Source organism: Ptiloglossa arizonensis, chromosome 9, assembly GCF_051014685.1.
Source record: "Ptiloglossa arizonensis isolate GNS036 chromosome 9, iyPtiAriz1_principal, whole genome shotgun sequence".
Classification (NCBI taxonomy): domain Eukaryota; kingdom Metazoa; phylum Arthropoda; class Insecta; order Hymenoptera; family Colletidae; genus Ptiloglossa; species Ptiloglossa arizonensis.
In genome coordinates, this window is record NC_135056.1 from 10,998,785 (window position 1) to 11,015,700 (window position 16,916).

Consider the following 16,916-nt stretch of genomic DNA (forward strand, 5'->3'; position numbering starts at 1 on the left):
TCTCGCGCCCTGTTGCCCTCGAGTTTCGAAACGTGCTCGTGTTTAGATTGTTTGAGATTCTTACTCGTTGTTGCTCTTTTGCAACGAGTTCGTGTAAATTGAATGCGTGGAGTAGGTTTGCATACTCTTGGACAACGTGTCACGGATATCTGACATCGCGTTATTTGAATTGACTCGGTACTCGATTATAAATTCTATTGGGTTGTTCGGATAGTCGTTTCGTTTTTTTTTTTAGTCGAAATGGATCACGATTTTTTTAGAGTGTATAAACATTTTTGTGTATAAACAGCGTCAGCTTTATTAAATTATATATTCTCCATTTTGGAAAACGAAATCACTTTACGAACATTCCAATTAATTTTCTCCGATCGTTTGCTTTTCGTAAAACGATTGTTTCATTTATTTTCTTTCTACGATTTCTTTCCTTCTACGTCAATCTATCGACTGCACTCAATGCAAGCAATCACAACTACATATTTCTGTTCCCATGATCTCATTCCTACTCTTAACATCGTGTTATCATTTCGTATATTTTATATTTATCGTATCTTCTTTCCACGATTTCTTTTCTTCTACGTCAATCTATTGACTGCACTCAATGCAAGCAATCACAGCTACATGTTTCTGTTCCCATGATCTCATTCCTGCTCACACAATGGAACGACTACGCCAAGTCGTTGACGACCAACGATACGAAAATAAAAAATTTCGAATTCTTCTCAAACTATTCCACGATGATTCCCACTGTGTATCGTCGCGGTAGTATCGCGGTATAAATGACCGACGCGGCCCAAACGGAAGATTCATCGACGGTTGATCGTTCACCGTTGACCGACACGGCGCTTAACGCGTTCAACTATAGCAACGATCCATAGAGCGAGACACGGTGACCAATCGAACGAAATCGTGATCGAGCGGTGATTCCTTACCGTGCGATTCACCTCCACGGGCAGGAAGGATCGGTTTCGACAGGGTTCTCGTTGCCGCTCGAACGGTCGTACCGTTTCCGGCGGCAGTTCCACTTCCGGGCTGACGAAACACGTTCCGGTTGCCGGGTCGCGGAAAAAAGGGAACGTCGTAAATGAGAATCATAGGCGCGACCGCAATCACCTCGGGACGGGCGGTGCAACCGGTGACAAAAAAGACGAGCGATGCTATCTACGTTGAATTGTTGTTTCATTGCGTTCGATTGTGTTTCGGGGGCAATAAATGCCGTTGTCCGGTGCGTTACGAGGCCCGATACAGTTTAAACGCGTACGGATAAACAGATAGTACCCGCTCTATCTGTGATTTCGCGCCGGCCGAGAATCGATCGCAACAACTGCTCCCCGGTTTCGAATTTGCTTTCACCGATTAATGCCTGCAAACGGCCGCACCCGCGCGTTATTTCGTTCCGCATAAATTATACCGTTCACGATAATTATGCGATATTATTCGATCGTACGATGTCTCACTTAACCGAACGATCAACTTCGATGCACCGACGACGTCTTCGCGGCACCTCGTAGGTGACCCGATTAACGGGCTCTCGTTGGTGAATTTGGTAATATATTTCCTTTCGGTCGAGACTGAATCGTAGCAACGACTGTATCTCTCTCCGGAGCGGTCTACGGTGCATCGAAAGTAGGTCTCGGTACAAATGGACGATTATCTTTTATATTTTACGCGAGTCAAAGGATCAACGGTGACCCAGTTGCGAGTTTTTCTCACCGAAGGTGCATTCGGTAATATATTTTCTGTTACGTGTCGCTGAACCGTAGCGATCACTATCGAGTTTTCTTTCCAACGGTGTGGAATTCACAGGGAGTAGATCTTCGAACAAATAAACGACCATTTTCCTTATCTCTTACGCGAGTTTTTCGCCAAGGAAGGTGCATCTGGTAATATATTTTCTCTTACTTGCAGCTAAATCGCAGCGACGATTATCTTTCGTTGGGATAACTCACGGTGTATCGGGAATAGATCTTGGTACAAATAAACGAACATTTTTATTTTTTTCTTACGCGGGTGGAAGGATCACCGACGACCCGGTTGCGACTTTTCGTCGCGGAAAGTGTATTTGTTAATACACTGTGTGCTGTTTGTTATCCAATCGAATCAATAGCAATATACGGTGCGCTGAAACTAGTCCTTTAAACGAACAAACGGATAATTTTTATTCTTTCCAACGACTATGTTGAGAATTTACGATTTGCGAATTATATTAGATTGTTCGGAAAGTCATTTCGTTTTTGTTTTTTTTTTTTGGTGAAAATGAAACACGATTTTTTTAGAGTGTATAAACATTTTATTCAATTGTACATTCTCTTCATTAAATCGCACGATTCTTCCTAGAAATTCGTCAATTTCGTTTCGATCGCTACTATATCATGGTTTCAAATTCGACACTAGCCCCGGTAGTTAATTAGAAACATGTTACACCATTCGTGCATTATTTTACAATCTTGCCCTTCGCGTCACGTTTGCACATACGAGACGATCGTGAGAAAATATTTCATCCAATCTTAGAATCCTCTCTTGCTATCAATGTGTAAATCTTCCAATCGATTTTCAAGAATAATGCATTCTTCTCCAACGAGGAGTCAATTTGCAACGAGTGCCTTATTTCGGAGAAAATAATTTACGAAAAGCTTCTCTCGCAACTTTTACCCCAAACTTCACCCTAAATCTACAATTTACAATCGCTCCAAAGAATTCTTCGAACGATCCAACTCGATTATATTTTTAGCGCATTTTCCATTCCAGAATAGATTAACCGTTGCGTATTCTAGGAGCGCTTCGGCGAGGTTTCGTCATCGAAACTGCAACGGTGCATCGGTGATGAAAGGGCGAAACCATTTCCCGGTATTTCCACGTGGCCGTGTCAGTCGTGTCGGCGATTTACAAATGTCCCTTTGGTGCATCCTCGCGTGACAATAAAGCCAGTTCTCCGCGTGTGCAGGCTTCACGGCGCGGAATCGTAAAGGCGCATCTTACCTGCACGTCCATGGGCACCAGTGATTCGTTGCACTCGACAGGCTATCGTAAAAAGAGACGAGTCTCGAACTTCGAGGGGGCTTGGCTTCTTTATTCTTGGCCAGTGCACGGCCGTATAAAGAACTTTGAGAGCTTTACGGTCGGGCGAGCGAGTCAGAAATTTCCCTAAGCAGTAAAACGCCACTCCGCTTGATTCGCCCGTAGCGAAACATTTCCTTTGCGCGTATTTATTTAACATGCCGGCGAAATAAGAACGAAACGATCCACGGATATGTGGCTGAACCACGAAGCCCCACCGACGGGGCTTTTAATATTCCGCGTCGAGATCCATCCGAACGAGAGAAATTCTCAAGTGGAAAAATGTGGGAAGAGGAGCGATACCGACGGTGATCGACCAATACGTTCCGAGAGTGATTCTTTGATGGATTTTCGGCGATATCGAACCGAGTTACGGGTTTAACGCCGTTGGAAAGAGTCGTGTGTCTTGTATCGATTATTTCGTGGTAATTCGGACCCGGAAACGGACAAAATAATCGGATTTTCGACGTTTTGGTTCGGAGCACGGGTCGAAGATTCTGTTTTGAGAATGTTCCGCGTTTATTCGATTTTCAAACATTTGACGTTTTAACAACGTGGTAACTCTGATACGGAAACGAAGAAAATAATTGGGTTTGGAGATTTTCGTTCGGAGTACGGGCCGAAGATTCTGTTTTGAGGATATTCCACGTTCGTTCAATTTTCAAACATTTGACGTTCAACGACGTGGAAAAGCGTCGTCTGTCTTGTTACGGCAATTTCGTGGTAATTTTGACCCGGAAACGATGAAAATAATTGGCATTGGACAGTTCGGTTTGGAATACGAGCAAAAAATTCTCTTTGAAGAATATTCCACGTTTGTTTAATTTTAAAGAATTCGGGGATTTTGAAGTTGCGCCGTTTTTCGATTTATAAAATGGGTCACCGAAGATCGTTAAAAGGCTTACCGTATTAAATTCTTTTACGTTACGTATAAAGATTTTTACAATGGTAAATTTTGTTCGTTTAGTGACAGAAACTGTACTTTCTAAGCAAAGGCATCGTTTCGTGCTTATTCCGTTGTTCGAATTCCTTCTTGAAACGTGTATTAAAAATCCTCGTACGTAGAAACATCTGTAATCTATAAACGAATAAATCTCTTCGCCCCCGTAACCAAATCACGGATATAGCCGCGAAATTTCCAATACGGCATATGTATCACGGAAATTGGTGGGTAATATACTCCTGTATTTATTCATTAATCGTTTATCTCGCATTTACACAGTATTATTGATGCAGCATCGAACGAAACGTTGGTTCATTTATACAATTTGCAGTCTCGCTGTGTGTTTTTAAACATTTGCTCTTCGATAATTGGTAAAAACGAGGAAGAGCAAGTCGTACGATTGCATTGTGCAAGCTGCAGGACGAAAAATTGGTTAACGCATCCAAGATCACTGTTTCCCAAAAGTATAGACGCGATAGTTTCACGAGAATTCAACTATGAACTCATTTATTTATCACATTTGATATATTTCAAATCCATACCCATACTATTTCTTATTTCTGCTTTCTTTCCTTTTTATAGTAGATGATCGATCGAACGTTATTTCTTTACAAAGATTCCCCGTTCGTGACTCTATTTTTCTTAACATACATACGTAATTATTCTTATTCCTACGCGAATTTGCAATGTTCCATTCTAAATCTCGTCGTAATTATTCTCTTCCGTTCGCATAGTGGATAGAGTTTGGTAAAAGTCTCGCGTTATTTTACACATTTGTCACAATGTTTATACATTTACGAAAATTTCTTTCCCAAATCGAACGAGAGAACATTGTACGCGATAATTCGCGACGAAGCTTCGAGTTTCGATACGACGAAAACGCAACGGTGACGTACCCACGGTGTAATACGACGATCACCGTGAAAACCGGAAAACGGTTGTTGTAACAGGTTACGGGGATCGCGGAGACGAACACAGCGTGGCAATTCCGCGAATAAAAGAGCAAACGTCTTCCCGTTCGTGGATGAAACAGAGAGCCGCGAGGTTCGCGCGCACGAACCGCTCGAGTTCCATAAAGCAATTCGTCCGAAACTCGCGACGATAGTGGTATACCTACCGGAAGCATGGAGAGAGAGAGAGAGAGAGAGAGAGTTTAGGTGTCCCAGTCTCGGTAGGGTGAACGAGAAGTTTACGAACTTCGCCGACAATGATCGCGGACTTTTGAACGGGCGGGAGTGTAGCACCGTGAAACGCTTCGTGAAACTCCTGTCCTTTGAACCCCGCGGAGCCACTTTCCCTCTTGGCGAGTCGGTGTGGGAGCACGCGCGAGAGCACGCGCGTATACCCGAGCGGTGGCGAGGGGGACACGGGAACGAGCAAGGATGTTATTTAGCGAGATGGAGACGTACATTTCGCGGCGCCTAGGACTAATCAAATTTTAATAGAGGCGCTAATGAGAGGGCATTCGGCGCGGCGCGAGATGAAGAGGCAGAAAGGACTACGCGGCCGTTGGAGTCGGGGCACCAGCTCGCCCTCTCGCTCGAATTAGCCTTTGCGGTCTCGCGGCGGTGCATTCCGACGAGATATTCGTCTCACGTTCCTACCCGGCCGAAGCAACAATTATTATTACTCCTCGCCGCGACTTTTGCAATTTTATCTCCCCGCTTTACCCTACCACCTTTTCAAGATTTCTCTCTCTCTCTCTTTTTCTCTTTCTCTTTCTCTCTCTCTCTCTCTTTCTCTCTTGGTCTCTCGGTTCTACGCTCCGTGCCCCGAGGAAACGCGGCGAGAGGCCGACCGACGAAGACGCTTCCTCCCGGTTCGTGGAATGTTCATAATTGTGAGCACGTGACTCGTTTAATTTCCTGCCTGAACTCGCCGCTGCGCCCAGGCTGGCCAATTTCCTCCTTCGACGCCGATCGACGGTCCGTTCGAGTTTCGCCGTCGGGCGTGAACGACGCTCTTTTCCCGTCCGCGTCCCCGTTCCGGGTCATTTTTCTGGAACGGGGCTGTCGATCCGGGAAAAAAGAGCAAGAGAAGAGAGAGAGAGAGAGAAAAAACGCGGACACTGGGGAAGCGATAAGAGTCGTTTCCCTCGCGGAACGCCGACGGAAGGTACATTTATTAACTTCGATTTCACTCTCAATGCGGACCACGCGAGGTAATTATAGCGGTGTAACTGGGAAACCAATTGGTAATTATTTTTAGCGTTACTCGTTGCGCTCCGTTTATCCTCGGGACGAATCGATTACCATTACCGAGCGAACGAACCAACATTTTTTGGAATTTTGATCGGAGAACCGAAGCGGAACGCTCTCGAAGAGTATCGAATTTGTGGATAGAAATCGAGAAGAAGATCGAACGAGAATAATTTGAAACGCTGTGTGTCGTGGCTGCGTTGTAATTCTAAACGGAGAATGACAATTCGAAGGAATGTATAATAGAGGTAACTTGGTGAAATATTTTCGAAAGGTAGCGACGAATATTGCGAGCGTTGCGTTAATAGAAACTTAAAAGAGGACGGAGCGAAAATAGTTGCAATTGTACATGAGTACACTACAGAGAGTTGCAATACGATTATTGTTCTTGGAGGATTTGCGATCGTTCGTGTACGTAGAGGAAAGTACATCGAGGAACTTGGAAAAGCGATATGAATTATTCACCGTGTTGTGATCATTTTCGATTCTCAAAGGCCCCGAAATTCGTTCAACGGTCGTTGTCGCTTAAGGTTTGGAATTCCATCGCGTAAGATGGGATTGAAATTGCCAGTAACCGTGAAAGTCAAGGGTCGAGTCGAACGACACCGACGTTTCGTGGAAAAGAAGCGTTCGAACCTCGAGGCGAGATGGAGAACGATCGAATCCGACAGCGATAGTTTCTGCTCGACGTCGTTTGTCCGCAAACAGGAAGTTGAAAATTTATTTTTCATCGGGTACGGTTTGTAGCTGGTCACGTGTCCTCGAACTGAGATAAATGGGCGTAAAAAAAAAAAGGGAACGAGAAAAGGGTCGACGAGTCTCGCGACTCATCGACACCGCGGTTGAAAATCGATTCAAGTCGCTGCAACGAAAATTCGTCCGTGAATCTTCGGATCGAATCGCTCTTTATTTATTTTTTTGTTCTTTTCCCGTTTCTTTTTTTTTCCCTCTCTTCGCGGGGGAGGGGTAGGAATGGGTTGGGGAATTTTTATCTTCGCTCGAATGGTACTATAATAACCCGTCCTCGAAGGAGAACCTCGCAGTCGATCGAGTTACGACCTCATATATGTATCGGATACTGTTGGGATACGGCACGTCCAGAACCAGAATCAAGAACCAGTCTTGAATCCTCCTCCGCGGGAGGTAGGCATCGAGTGACCTTTGACCTGGGAACCGGGGCATCGGCTGCTTTCTCACGTAACGGTTACGACACAGCCTCGACTACGGCAAGAAAAGCCCGATGTCGATTTTAAGATACATTACCGAGGCCCTCGGTGCCGGAGAAATAAATGTCGGATAGTTCGCGTCGAAAAAGTTCACGGCTGAAGTCGAAACGAACCGTTTCGCCGCGTTCCTTTTCATTTTATTTCGGGCAGACCGTCGTTGATTCCGTAAACGAAGATTACGAGCTAATTGGACGGGAAAAATGGTAACCGCCCTTCGCCGGAGACGAATGAATCAACGTTGCGCTAAACAGTCGATGTTAATTATTACGACCGATGATTATCTACTCGGTTTGATATCACGAGCGGAACAGTGTGGAGAAAACGCGAGGATTCAGCTTCCAGTGTTCCTTTCTTTGTTTAATTCAGGGGGATGTGCAATCTGTTCCGTAACGAGAATCGTAAGCTAATTACACGGCGGTCTTGATGGTATCGATGGTAACCGCCCATCGGAGGTTGCACAGATGGATGCGCCGTTGTGCTCGTACTTCGAGTGACGCTATTATTACGGCTGATGATTATTAATTCGGTACAACCAAAGGGCGTAGTCTCTCCGGCTTGTAAACGAGGTTCTCAGGATGTTTGTAGCGAGCGGTTTGATGGATCGACGACGCGCTATTGTAGATGTTACTATCCCGTGGAAACGGTTTTACCGATTTGCTAGATTTTCCTAGAGACCCCTTGAATCGTTTTCTCGAACCGTTAACATGGAAACTGTCCGTGGACGACTAAAGAACAACCAAACGTCCAAGAACAACGAAAATAAAATAGGTTGATCGGGTTAGTTTACAACGCGTCATGACGTTACTATTTTTGCACGAGTTTATTATAGTTTCCCTATCGCACTATGCAGTTTTTCTTTTCATCGAGAAATAGGCATGACGTTTTTCTTTCAGAGACCTAAAAAAGAAAATACTAAGTTTATTCTATATTTTTTATTCAAAAATACTTTATTAAGCAGATGGAATAATATTTTCTCTAAATACGACACTGGCATATAAAATTATCTAATAGTTTCGAATCAATTGTACAGAATACGTAAATTGATGAATAATGGTAAACTTTTTCAGTTGAAAAATCGTAATGACGTAAAACGGAAGTAGATTTGTCGATCGTAACGTTTCAGGCTGGAAAATACAAATAAATTACTCTTGAAAACAATACATTGTTCGTTTCTCGTCTATTTAAAAGAAAGCTACACAGAAATTACTCAGCATTTCATACGGGTCGCAACTTCGTACTTTAAGAATCTCATTACGTCCGAATAAATTTCAATGAAATGTACTCTAAGTACAAAAGGTGGGACGTACGTGCGTTCTCCATCCGTCTTAAAGAAAGTTACACAAAAATTGCGACGCAGTTCCCACTGGTGTTAATTCTGTCCCTCGAGTCAAATTATCGAATGAACTTCAATGTCTTTAAAAATTGTTTCTCTAAATGTAGTCTGAATATCACCCCTGCAACATTTTACCAACGTTCAACTCGGTAAATTTTGCAACACCTCTACTTGCGTGTTATTTTTCCACGTTCGAACGGAAAGATGAGGGAACCAACCGTCAAAACGACCATACAAAATTTCATTCTTTACAAAATACACTTACAAATATCCTCCAACTACAACATCGACACCCAATGAACTAACGCAAGGATATCTTCGCTCGTGCACCATTTCCGAAACATCTCATTAAGATCCAATCTTCGTCGCAAAACCTCGAATCGCCTCGAATTATTTTTCCCCCTTCGAGTGGCAAGGTGACGCACCTCGTTCCGTCAAAACGACGATCGAGATCACCCTTTTCGTTCGTCGTTGAATCTCGGCGCGGGAGTGAAAACCCGTCGACAAACAAAATTTCTGCGTAGCTCTCCCGTGGGCGATCGATTCACGCCGCGGCGCAACGCGAACAGACACGTCTGCCTTATTTTTCCCGACAGCGTTGAATAAATCAAAGCGTGCCCGCCCCGGCGATCCGCGGGTTCGAACAATTTCTGGCGCGTCGGGGGTTGACGATGCGGGGTTGGCCGGAGGGGCGCGGGGTGGAAGAAAGATCGCGGGACGTAGTCAAAGTCGCGCGGGGCGAGAAACGTGGACGCGAACGCGGGGGTTGGCGGGACGCCCGGCCAAGTTGGACGTGCACGACCACGTCGCATGATCGCTGAATTATCGCCCGGGGATGTAGCATAAATATGTATGCGCGAGCAGTATTCCGGATTGTGGAATGCACCGGGAGCGTGCACCGAAGCTACCGTGCGCCGTGTCGCTCCCCGCGCCCTGCACTCCCCGTTGCACCGCTTCGTTCCTTTCCCTCTTTCGCCGCCCGCGTCCCGCCTTTTCGTGGCCCGGTCTGCACCCTGTCCTACTACCTCCACTACCTCCACCACCACCACCACCTACCACCGCGCGGCTTGATTCCACCGACGTTTAACGACTCCGCGGAACGTCGCGCGCCCGCGCGTGTCTACTTCTAGTTAGTCACTTTTACCCCCCAGCTGCTTCGATATCGTTTTCCAGAGGGGGAGCACGTTGTTTCCACGTGAATGAAAACGGTGGAGGGAAGGTGCCTTTTTGGAATTTTCGTTACGTGGAAATCTATTTCTAGTTAGTCACTTTTCCCCTGGTTGCTTCGATATCGTTTTCCAGAGGGGGAAGTGTCTTTTTGGAATTTTCGCTACGCGGAAATCTACTTCTAGTTAGTTACTTTTCCCCCCAGCTGCTTCGATATCGTTTTCTAGAGAAGGGGAGCACGTTGTTTCCACGTGAATGAAAATGGGAAGAGAAGGGGGTGCCTTTTTGGAATTTTCGCTACGCGGAAATCTACTTCTAGTTAGTCACTTTTCCCCTGGTTGCTTCGATATCGTTTTCCAGAGGGGGAAGTGTCTTTTTGGAATTTTCGCTACGCGGAAATCTACTTCTAGTTAGTCACTTTTCCCCCCAGCTGCTTCGATATCGTTTTCTAGAGAAGGGGAGCACGTTGTTTCCACGTGAATGAAAATGGGAAGGGAAGGGGGTGCCTTTTTGGAATTTTCGCTACGCGGAAATCTATTTCTAGTTAGTCACTTTTCCTCTGGTTGCTTCGATAAACGTTTTCCAGAGGGGGAAGCACGTTGTTTCCACGTGAATGAAAATGGGAAGAGAAGGGGGTGCTTTTTTGGAATTTTTGCTATTGTGGTTAAACACTCGGACGGTGTCGATGTAAGCTCGTATCGCGTCTTGGTTTTTGTTAACCCGTGGAAATCGTAACACGGAAAGACGAAAGAAACAATTATATACCTCGATGTCGCTTCGCGAGGTATCCATTCATCCCGCGAATCTTTATTCTCGCGATTATTCTCATTGTCGGTCGGCTCGTGGAAAGTTTTGGTTAGTAGTAATTAGAAATTGTGTAGAAATTGGGGCTAGCGAGTTCAGTAGGAACTTTGAGATACACGAGTACTCAAAGTTATAGGGAAGTTTTGTGTACTCAGGTATCTCAGAAGTAACACGAGTGTCTAAGTATCTTACGATAGAATTAGTAACTTAGGTAACCGAGTATCTTGCAATGAAATTAGTAACTTGGGTACTCGAGTATCTTAAAGTAAAATTAGTAACTTGGGTACCCGATTATCTTACTGTAGAAATAGTAACCTGGGTACCCGAGAATATTACAATGAAATTAGTAACTTGGGTACCTGAGTATCTTACAATAAAATTAGTAACTTAGGTACCCAATTATCTTACAGTAGAAATAGTAACCTCGGTACCCGAGGATATTACAATGAAGTTAGTAACTTGGGTACCTAAATATCTTATAATAAAATCAGTAACTTAAACACCTGAGTATTTTAAAATAGAATTAGTAATCTTAGTACTCGAGTACCTTACAATAGAATTAGTAACCCGAGTACTCGAGTATCGTACAATTTCTAGAATTATTCTACGGCATTGAATACGTTCTTTTTTCGAAAGTTACACCGAATACCGTCGAGAAACGCATTTCCCAAACCGTGGTTGGTATCTAACTACCGAAGAATCGAGTGTTTGGCGCCTAGAGTAGAATCCGAAGAGTATCGTCGTCGTTCGAGTCTCGAGACATCGTTTCGCGACTAAGCGTCGCTTGTACGTATCGTGTCATCGAACGTCGAGAATTTTTACCGTAGAAAAACAAGCAACAATTCGCACAATACAGGCTGCTGGAGTGTTCACAGTTGCGTAGTGGTCGTTCCGAAGAAAGAAATTTAAAAAATACAGTACCTATGCTTGTGTGAACTTCGGAGCGAACATTATGTACGCTCGTTTCGTACACTGTAGCCACGTAAAGAAAAAAGAAGAAAAAAAAAAAAGAAAAATGGAAGGAGAAGAAAATCGATTTTTTTGTACCCGAAACAAACGAGTGCCCCCTCGAAAGGAAAGCCGCGGATAGCTGCTAGAAGCTAAAGCTGCCGCGGGGTGGGTAGGTGGTTTGCTCGCAGCGAGTTCTGGCTGAAGATGGGCCGGCCCGAGCTGGGAAAGGGGAGGAGACGTCGCTTTCGTGTTTTCATCCGCGTTCTACCGTCCTGAATTATGCGCCCGTGCACGAGGCGCGTCCGTAGATACCGGTACACCTCGACTATCTCTCTCCCTCTTTACTTCCCTCTCTCTCTCCCTCTCTCTCAGCATCGTATTCCTTTTCTCTGTCCCTTCAGCTCCATTCTATATTCTTTTCTCCCACTCTGGAATTTCTTCTCCTTACTTATCCCCCGACTCCTTTTGTCTCGCTCCTCCGGCTCTCTGCTTACCTCGTTCCCCCTCTACCTCGTATTCGTTTTTCCCCCACTCCACCGCCGACCGTCCCGCGACGAGGTTGTCTCCTTTCCGCGCACTTCGCTTCGTTCCCACACACTCGCCACCGTGTTCCCGGTCCTCTTCCTTTTACCTCGTTCTGCCTCTTTTATCCCCTTCTGCCCGCGCCCGCGGTGATTAATCTCGCCGGGGGCATTCCCGAAGGATACTTAGCCCTGATCTACGAGCCGGGCATCCTACGTCGGCCGCAGCTCTTTTTACCCCCACCGCTCCGCGCCTAAGATCCTCCCCACCAACGTCTCGGGCCGCGACCTTTCGCGTCTTCTCCTCGTTCGGCGGTGGTGGTGGTGGGGGAACCGGGCGGCGAAGGGCGGGGGAGGACCCCTTTGACCGCGAAGACACGGATTTTTCGAACGACACTCTCGAACGGGGCCCCTCGATTAAGTTTCGCGCCGCGAAACACGATCCCGCGAAACGCGATCCCCCGGCCGCGTTTAATTCCGATTCGGCCGCTGGCGGGCTTTATCGCGATCGCGACCCGCGACACCCGTCATTTATAAAATCGCGCGTTGTAAATCTGAACAACGATATTCGTGCTTCCCTTTTCTACGTGTCGGGGTTCTTGGTTCGTTTTTTTCTTTTTTTTTTTGTTCGTTTACTATTTCTTTTTTTTTTCTTTCTTTTTACACCGTTCTTTCGATTCGTTCCACCGAAATCCCCGGTGTATACGGTTACTTGGCGTTCAGGTTTATCGATTCGTGCCGCGTCGAGTATCGAGTTTGCGTAGGCGGCAGTCATTTCGAATATTACGCTTAGGGAGAGAGAGAACTCGTCGAATAGCTCAATTGGAAGGGTCCGATGTCGAGAAACGGATAGATGTCTTCGAGAGTTTCTTTCTTTTGTTTTGTTTTCAGAGGATAAGTTTACCTTGTGTTAATTTCTTTTTTCAAGAGTAAAGGAAATCGTTTGTTTTCATTTGTCCCGTAAAAGCGCGCGATTAATGGTCGAACTGGATAATTTTTTTGAAACGTTTATTTCCTGCGAGGATAAAAGGATGGGTAATCGATCGGGAATCTCGCGCGTAGGAATAATATTCGCTCGATTTTAAAATTGAAAACTCTGTACAATGAATAATCAATGGGATCGCATGGAGGTACGAATGCAGTATTTGACTGTAAAATATTGTTCGACGGCACTTTATTGCTATCGCGTTCGACGTGTAATTCATTTTGTATCGTTCTAGATTTTTTCCACTCTACTTTTACCACCAATGGAATGTTACCGGTGGATTTGTCGTTTTATTTATTTATTTTTATTTTTGTTAAAATGAAGATCTCGTAATATCGTTGGAGAGTTTCGAATTTTTCGACGATATATTGCTTCGCTATTATTTTTTTTCAAGAAAACATTCTAGGGGTTTTGAATTCTGAAATAAAAGTTTATCTTCGATAATAATATTTTACAGAATGTGTAAACACCGTGCACGATGTTTCCATTCGGAAAGACGATTTAACAAATCTTAATGAACCGATCGAGCCAATTGATTCCGATCGATTGCAGGCGACGAAGAGTACGTTAATAAAGGGAAAAATAATTTCATTCGGTCGAGTTTATTCTACTTCTATCGAAATTTACACTTTCGTGACAATTCGCTTGTTGCTATAAACCTTGGAGAAAATAAATATCCGTATGGAGCAAATGTGGCCATCTATTGACAAGCGACTGAATCTACAAGACTACTAGATAATCTCGTAAGATAACACGGTGCCGAAATCCCGTAAACTTTTTCTCGATGAATTTTACAGAAATGTTTTTATTTGCATTCCCGATCGGGCAGATTGCGCAATAGAGCAGCGGTGCTCAAACGTTATGGTCCCCGTAGCTTTATTATAATCGTAAAAGATCATACTCCATGAAACTCTCGTTTATGTAGATTCTGTTTATCTAAAATTTTGTAAATGTATATTTACCGATCCGTTTGATTTTATTCGTCGATAATTCGATGAATATACGACGACGAGTCTATCGTTTGATTCTTTACGTAAAAATCATTGCAGGGTTGAAAAACAAGAACGTGTTATTTTTTAAGAGATCGATGATATTGTTTTACATTCGAACCGAGCTCTTCAATATTCGATTTGGTGGAAGGTGGATGAAATTCTCGTGACTGTATTCAATCTGTTGCGATATTTGGTTTTAGTTGAAGCACGGACGAGGCATAAAATAGATATTTTACTTTACGGGAGTTGGTATCAATCATCAAACTCGATGAAGATAGAAAACGCAGGAAGTCTCTCCCTTTACAGTGTGTAATCATTGTTTCTTACGAACACGGCATACTTGTACACAACCCGAGCAGATACTGCGTATTTCCTACGAACGTGTCGATATTTCTAAACGAGTTTCCTAAACAATATCATTTGACACCCAATATCTACGCGACTGCGAGTTGCCAACCATCGATCAGCGTCTGGCAGCGTCCGTCCATGAGGATATATGGTGTGTGTCAAGGACCAATTCAGTCCATGACCCAGTCTTAACGTTTAAAAATTCAAATAACTTCCAACTGTGTTTAAAATGTTTTCAAAATGCCTCAACCTTAATATATACATACACTTACCTATTATTATACAAATATGACATTTGTTATTAATGTCTTTGCAAAATTTACACACTTCAGTGTATTCCAAGTCTCTTTTAAAGAGACTCCTTTTCTTCTTTCTTTTAATAACTTCCTTAAGTTGTACGATTCGTTGATTGAGTAAGGATAAATAAAAAATTAAAATTGCATTCGAAACGTTTGTCAAAATCTCGACAATTTTATTTCGTGTGATATCTTGAAAAGAATGTTACAATTCTAGGAATTCGCGAAGTAGTGACACCTCTTCGGTTATCGTGCTCTCCTGATACCAAACTTTCGTAATCGGGTAAAATATCTTGCTATCGTTTCGAAGATTTTAATTCACGGAATTTCTTGGAAGTGACGTTACTGTTCTAGGAATCAGCTGGATAACATCTCTTCGACTATCCTGTTCTCCTGATACGAACCTTTCAAAACCGACCAAAGTGTCTCGAACGACGTTCGATCAATCGACGTTTTCATAACCTTGACTCAAGGGATTCCTTCCAAAATGAATACGCGACGATTCGAAAGTTGTAAGCGAAGGAAAAACAAACACGTTTGATATCGCAGGTAATCTTATTTCTATTGAAATACGTTAGCTTGCAAACAAAAATCAATGCTCGAGAGGGAACAGATACAATTTTAACCCATTATTGAATATAAGAAGAGAATAAAAAAAAAAATGCAATTATCTTCGCGGAGCTTCTACCCCCGAGTAGAAAATCTCCTATAATTGTTCAACTCTTGGAAAATAACAGTGATCGAGCGAAGTTCTTTTCGAGTTTCCATTTCCCAAAATCCTGAATCCGTGATCGTCACCGGTGGCTTGTAAAACGATACGTCTTCGAAGTCCTTGGTAAGGAACGCTGCAACATTTGAAAACAAATAGTCGATAATTTCCTGCCCCTCGAAGCCAAGAACTATGAACCGTGTTCGGAATGGCTACGAATTACTAGCGTCGTGAGATCGCGTCGTTCTTTTCGCGTTTCCGTTTGGCCTGAATTCGGAATCTCGGCTGTCGTTCCAGGGACGTGGAGAAGGTCGTTCGGTATAGACCGACAACGTGTATACACGTGAAACCCCTGGGGAGAAATATGAGATTCTAATTCCGCCAGACCGACGTGGGACCGCTGGAAACGCAATTAAGATGTCTCGTTACAACGACAACGATAACGGATAACGACCGACCGACCGGAGCGGGGGATGTAAACCCGTTATCGGTGTACGAAGACGAACGGAGATTGAAAATCCCTCTCGTAATTTTCTGCGTACGTCGGTATTTGATTTATGAAACGTACGTGTCCACGTTTGTCGCCGCGGTGAAATAACTTGGAATCTGCAACGTGATCCGGATAACTATCGTATCGTACCACCTTCTTCGTGGTTTCTTCGCTTCGACAAAGGAAACGTCTCGCCTCTCGGTGTAATTCCTCGCGATAAACTGCAATTCAATGTTCGAACGTTTTTCCGTTCGTCACTTCTATACCACGGATAACGAAATTTTCTCGCTCTTGTAAACGATCACTCTTCAATTCGTATATTTAAATCACGGATAGTTCGAAGCTTGGGTAATTCTTTCCGTACCATTCGTATCTCGAAGTTTCGCGATAGTGGTTCTTCCTTCTCACGGAAAATTGAATTCGAGCGATCGGAGAATGGAAATTAACCGTTAAAATCTACTCGAGAGTTAATCTTTCGTTCGGAGCGAATTAGCGGTAATCTGGCGAGCATATCTGCTTTCGGTGATAGTCAAAGAGACAAAAGGAGTCGTATCGATCGATAACGTTACACTTGTTGCAGCGCGTACGTAAGAAGATTAATTCGGAGCGTTCCAATTCTTCATTTCGTTGAATCCGTGTCAGTAATGTGTGAAAAATAGATCGGAATCGGTAACGATCGACTTTCGTTCCGTTTCATCGATTCCCCCGGCTGCGAGGCGAAGGTGCATTAAAAAAAAAAGAACGTTCGACGAACAATCCTCTTACCTCGATGCGATCGCCTCGATTACAGTACAGCCTCCGTAAAAGGATGAAATCAGCCTCGCTCGCCATCGCTTTCGCCCTCTTAAATCTCTAACGTGCACCGTCTGGATGATATACGCGATACCGCCGCCGAGAAC

General features: G+C 44.1%; 1 protein-coding gene across 4 annotated transcripts in view; it reads left to right on the plus strand.

Annotated features, from left to right (window-relative positions):
* The window catches only part of Rbp6 (RNA-binding protein 6), a 1,213,208-nt gene that overhangs the window by 277,252 nt on the left and 919,040 nt on the right, over positions 1–16,916 (plus strand). The gene's annotated exons all lie outside the window — the stretch shown is intronic.